The following is a 6,383-nucleotide window of genomic DNA, read 5'->3' on the forward strand; positions in this document are numbered from 1 at the left end:
AACAACAACAACAACAAGTGGGAATCAACTCTAAGTTATCCCATTATAAGTGGGAATCAACTCTAAGTTATCCCATTATAAGTGGGAATCAACTCTAAGTTATCCCATTATAAGTGGGAATCAACTCTCCAGCAGTGGTTTAGTTGGGTTTGGGTTGGACGAGCTCATCTTCCCATGGGGACTTGGTTTACTGCCTGCTGTTTCTGACTACACTGCCCTCTCTATAGTCCCAGCGGTGACCGCACTGAAGACAGACACCCCTGCCTAAGAGACACCAACCATTTATGACGGTGGTAGAGCCTCACCTTTGTCTGTACCTGGCATTTCCAATTACATTTTCGACCTCTAGTGCTCCCTTAGCTTTATCAATTTTAATGTGAAGAATTGAGTTTTTGTTGCATCTGTCTCTGAAAACATTACTTCCTAAATTGAGATTTGATGTTGTTTGTATGGGTTTGAAAAGGGACTCAGAAAGGGCACCTCCAAGCGCCGAGGGAGGAGTAATCATTTACAGAGGTTCTGATCATTTCTTAGGGACGCACTTCCTACGAGTTTCCTGCAATTTAGGTAGTAGGCGGGTCACAGGTGAGAGAGAGGAAGATGGGACAACCCCATGAACCTCAGAGAGGCCCTAGCAGTAGAAACAAGTCCCACCTTCTCTGTGTTAAGAGGGACCATGGTACTATTGGCTGTTGTACATGCCTGGTCACTTAGCAAGGTCCCACTTCAGTGATTTCAGAAGGAGGTGGTAATTCTCTATCTGGTGGGGCTGATGTTGGATCCTTTTCGGGGACTAGAGGAAGAGGGATGAGATAGTCTTCTATGATTGTGACGCATGCACTGGGGGCCACCGCCACCTGCTGGCAGAGAAACAGCTGCCACCCCTTCACCACCCAAGAGGAGAGAAGAAAATTTTGGCCAGACAGGATTGAGGAGGCTCCCATCTAACCTGCTCCTATTTGGTTTGAAAGCCTCTGGAGAAAAGATTGCCTATTCCTTTCAGCAATGTCACTTGGCACAAATAGTGATCAGGAATACTTTTTGTGTGGACTAAGTGAAGGAGCTCTTGTAGCGAGCGTAGTGGTTACGAATCGGGCTGTGAACCTTAAGGTCAGCAGTTGTTCCATGGGATGAGGTTCTCTGCTGCCATAAAGATTTACAGCCTTGGAAACCCTGTGCAGTGTTCTATGAGTTGGTTCTGACTCCACGGCACACAACCACCAACCTTTGGTGAAGGTTTACAGAGCAAATCAGTTTTCCATTCAACAATTCACACAGACTTCATTTCACATCACTGATTACAGCCCCCTCCCACACTGCGCAGTGGAACATCCCTCCCCCTCCCCTACTTCCTCCCTTTGTTTCTGGGTTCCATTCCTCTTCCTCTCTTCACCCTTCCTGCCCTCTGAAATTTGACCTGGGGCAAACACTGTTCTTTGACCTCACTGGGTGATTGTTCTAAGGAGTGCCTACCTCCCTAGTGTCACTGTTGTTGTTGTGAAGTGTCTGCAGTTGGTTCTGACTCTTAGTGACCCTGAGGAGTGGCTGATGGGTTTGAACCTGCTGACCTGTGGTTAGCAGTCCAGTGCTTACCCTACAGCACCACACCAGTCCACCCGATAGCGCTGTCTACTGTTTGACTGGAGACTGAGCCTAGGTGATGGGTTCAGGTCCAGTCCTGAAGCTTCAGTAACACCCCCAGGCTCGGAGCTGCACCAGTCTTCATCCGACCAGTAAGCCTGAAGGTTTGGACTTTCTAAAATGATTTTTGGTTTGATTCCACATTTTTCTCCAGGGCCTTCTAATATGGTACCTTTTAGAGAGATGGGTATACGTAAGCCCTAAGTCAACTAGTTTTTGTGGAGACGTTTCAAATATTTTCTATAGAAGTATCCTTATGCACATGAAGTCTTTAGTTGGCAATCAACCTTGGGCTTCTGAAATAAGCCTTACCAGGATTCTCTTTCTCCTTGGACTCTGTTGGTCTGATACTGATGGCTGCTTGAGGAGGACCGTAGAGAACTGAGGTATCTCAGGGGATGCTCTGGTGGGGTGAAGAGACAGGTAGAGGCTGAGACCCCATCCCTACTCCAACCAGAGTAGCTGAGGATTTCATCTTTATAGGTTGGAGTTTCATGTTGAATTTTATTTCATTTGGTTTTAAAGCAGTTTTACTGAAGTACAATTCACATACGCTATACAGCACTGTGTGTCGCTGTGGACTAATGCTCCAGACTACAAAGTCGTTTAAACTACAAAGTTGGTGGTTCAAGCTCACCAGCTGCTCCTTGGAAACCCTATACAGGGTCACTATGGGTCGGAATTGACTGGACAACACTTAACAACAACAACATATAGCACACAAGGAGCTCTGGTAGTGTAGGGGTTATGAGTCAGGCTGTTAACCTCAAGGTCAGCAGTTCGAAACTACCAGCTGTTCCACAGGAGAAAGATGAGGCTTTCTGCTCCCATAAAGATTTACAGCCTCGGAAACCCTGTACAGGGTCGCTGTGAGTCAGAACTGACTCCATGGTACATAACCACCACCATACTGCACATATTTAATGTGTACAACTTGTTAGATTTTGATGTATCTGTGTATCTGTGAAAACATTATCATAATCAAGCTAAACAATACATCATACCAAAAGTTTCTTCATGCCCTTTGGTAATTCATCTTTCCGGCTCCTCCTTGCCCCTCCCCTACCCCCAGGCAAAAACTGATCTGCTGTCTCTCACTATGGTGTGGTGGTGGTGGTAATTGTGTGCTGTGTAGCTGGTGTGGTGGTGGTAATTGTGTGCTGTGGAGTCAGTGTGGTGGTGGTGGTGGTTGTTATGTGCCATGGGGTCAGTTCTGACTCACAGTGACCCTGTACAGGGTTTCCGAGGCTGTAAATATTTACGGGAGCAGAATGCCTCATCTTTCTCCCGCAGAACAACTGGTAGTTTTGAACTGCTGACCTTGAGATTAGCAGACCTACTTGTAAGCACTACGCTATCTCACTATAGATTGTGGAATTAAGCTGGTTTCTAGAATTTCATATTAAAGGAATTACAGTGTATGTATTTTGGGGGGAGGTCTAAGGTCTACTCAGCATAATAACAGTTCATTCCTTGGTATTGTTGAATAGTATTTCACTGTGTGGCTGTACCACAATATTTTAGTACATTCACAAGTTGATGGAACTTTTTTTTTTTCAGTTTTTGACTGTTACAGATAAAGTTGATGACCATTCACCGTAACCCACCCAGGTTAGCAAAGCTGAGTGGGGAGCCTAGGTCCCACCCTTGCCTGACTGTAACAAGGTGTTAGCCCTTCACGTGAGTGGTGTCAGAGAAGGTCTAGAGGTAATTTAAGAGTTTCCTGACTGCTAAGTGGTAAGGAAGAGTTTCTACCCCAAGGAAGTGAACAGAGGGCACCTGGGAGCTTGGTCTTCCGCTCCCATTTCGCAATAGACGCCCCTCCCCTTCTCTGGGGTATACTCAAATGGGAGGGTCTCATGGAAGACCAAGTGGAAAGTTGAGACTTTTACCAGCTCCCAGCAGTGACAAGTTTCCTCCATGTCTCCAGGCCCACCTGATGTTAAAGGAGGTCACGTGAGGAAGAGTCGTAATGAGACGTTCCACCCTTTCCAAGTACAGGTGGAATCAGTGGAGGTGTAAGCCTGAACCCCAGCCCCACTCAGAGTAATGAGGAGGCCTTCCCACCAGGTGTCAACAGATGCAGAGTGGGGAACCTAGACTTCTACCTCTACCTGACAGTGATGGAGGGATTCCCCACGTGCCTACCACTCTGTGTGAGGAAGCCTGTAAGACAGGTGACTTAACCTTGATTCAATCCCACAAATCTGTCATGGTTTGGAAGAGGATTGTTGTCTATGGCTATTTATCTTTGCTGCAAACCCAACTCTGAAGGTGATAGAACATGCAGCAGGCAAAATGATGAAAACTTCTTAGACGTCACCAACTGTCTTAAAGTACTGAGTTGCTGGGGCTGGAGTCTTAGGGGACTTCATGGTCAATGGCAGAACGTCGTCCGCAAAGGCAATGTTCCATATCTTGCTTTGATGAGTAGCATCTGAGAGTGATGAGAATTGAAGATGCTTGGAATCAGTGAGTCCAATGGACTGGTGGAATATGTGACCATCAGTCATGGTGGCTCTGAGACCACAAGAACTCAATGGTGCCCAGTTACCACTTCCAGCTGCTCTGGAAAGGATCATATCAGAAGGACCCAAATCGAGTAGGAGAAAATGTGGAACAAAACTAAGAAAAAAAGAGACTGGGCTTACTGTTCAGAACAAGATTGGGGGAACCCCAGACTATGGCCCTCGCCCACCCGCTAGGTCTGGTAAGGAGCTCACCCTCATGGCTCAAATTTCAGGCAAACAGTAGAGAGGTATATAGGGGGGACTTCAACACTAGGAAGTGGAATGGTCAGCACTCAAAATCAAAAGGGCCACGTTGACCGAAGGACCAAGTTGAGAGGGGATGGGAAGGAGAGTGGAAGGGAAATAGGAACCCCAAGGAGAAAGTGGGATCGCTGTAGTTGCCTGAGTGAGACTGCAATCATTGAGATGAAGCAAAATGTAAGATTTGTTCAATGTCAAACTGATGGTCTTGTCTGTAGACTTTCACTCAGTTCACAAATAAAAAGTTAAAAAGAGATGTTAGAAGACCATATTGAATTCTCTTCCCAAACGTCTGCATTGTCTTTTTGGTGCTTATCCCTCGTTACACTATTGTATCTGGAGCGTGTGAGTGACCCCCTGAGTGTCCTCACCCCACGGATACTGTCTGTTCCCAGGTGGTCTTCCATCTGGTTCTAATGGCCCAAGTATAGAAACACTGCTTTATAGACATAGTGAGAACTTAGGAGGTTGGCAGAATTAGTTGCCAGTCCAGAATAGCGTTAAAGACCAGGAATTAAAGAATGTATTAGATCAGACAGAGATTCAGAAACTGGGGTGTATGCATAGACCAAGGGCCAACATGAAAAAACAGATTTTTGCTGAACTCATTATACTTGGGATAATATCATCTGGTTAACATAAATATTAGTAGTTAATCACCTAACTCCTGTTGGGTTAGTCACTCAACAAATGTTTATTGTTGTTGTTAAGTACTATCGAGTTGGTTCCGACCCATAGAAACCCTGTAAAGGTTTTCCGAGGAGCAGCTGGTGAGCTTGAACCACCAACCTTGCACATCAAGCGGACGCTGAGATCCAGCATATTAACCCACAGCATCACACCAGGACTCCTATAGGTAGGCACTGTTCTAAGTCGTGGGTATACAGGGTGAACAAAAGAGACAAAAATTTGTGCCTTCATGTAGCTTGCATTTTTGCAGGGTAGAGAAAAGCATTATTGAAGTAAGTAAATACATTTTATAGTATATCAGATGATTATAAGTGCTATGAAGAAGCTAAAACAAGGGAGGGAGCTGGGTGCTGGGTGGCAGATGAGCTCATAAGTCAAATAGGGTTGGCAGGGTAGCAAATTCTTGTTGAGAAGGTGACTTTTCAGCCAAGATCTGAAAGAGGTGAAGTTTTTGAGAATATAGGTTCTCAGACTAACTGCACATTTGAATCACTTATGGGGTTTTAAAAATACTGATACATGGGTCTCCATTCCAGAAACTCTGATTTAATTGATCTGGGCTATGACTTGTGCTTCAGTAATGTTTAACGGCTCTGCAGAGGATTCTAAGGTGCCACACGGTTTGAAAAGCGCTGAATTCAAGCTGGATTTCCCAAGCTGTGTGCTAGAGAGACTGTTGAGTCAGATGTGTTTGAGACGTTTATTCATTCAGTCATGGCATCTGTGTGGGTCCTGGGGTGGCCAAAGTGACAGGGTGATGGTTTTTGGCCGCCAACAGCTTCAGTCTTTTGTTCTGCAGAGAAGTGAGACCTGATTGTTGCAGCAAGAAGTAAAAAAGATGAGAGAGAATTCACATTTTAGTGCATCCTTTTAATTCCTTTTGTTTATTTTTGAGTTATTTCTGGCTGTTTGCTCCAGGACCTATAACGTGCATCAGAATCCACTGTAAAGTAACAGTAACTCTGGTAGCAGAGTGGTTACGAATTGGGCTGTGAACCGCAGGGTCAGCAGTTTGAAACTACCATCTGTTCCGTGGGAGAAAGATGAGGCGTTCTGCTTCCGTAAAGATTAACAGCCTTGGAAACCCTGTGCGGGTCACTATGAGTCGGAACCGACTCCACGGCACTTAACAACAACAACAACTAAATCCCAGTAAAATGTAAAAATCTTGTTTCATTATAACTCTCTCTAGTCCCTTTGCCCTCTATTACATAAGGAGCTCTGGTAGTGCAGTGGTTACGAGTCGGGCTGCTAACCTCAAGGTCAGCAGTTCAAAACTAC

This window comes from Chrysochloris asiatica, unplaced genomic scaffold, assembly GCF_000296735.1.
Source record: "Chrysochloris asiatica unplaced genomic scaffold, ChrAsi1.0 scaffold00029, whole genome shotgun sequence".
NCBI lineage: Eukaryota > Metazoa > Chordata > Mammalia > Afrosoricida > Chrysochloridae > Chrysochloris > Chrysochloris asiatica.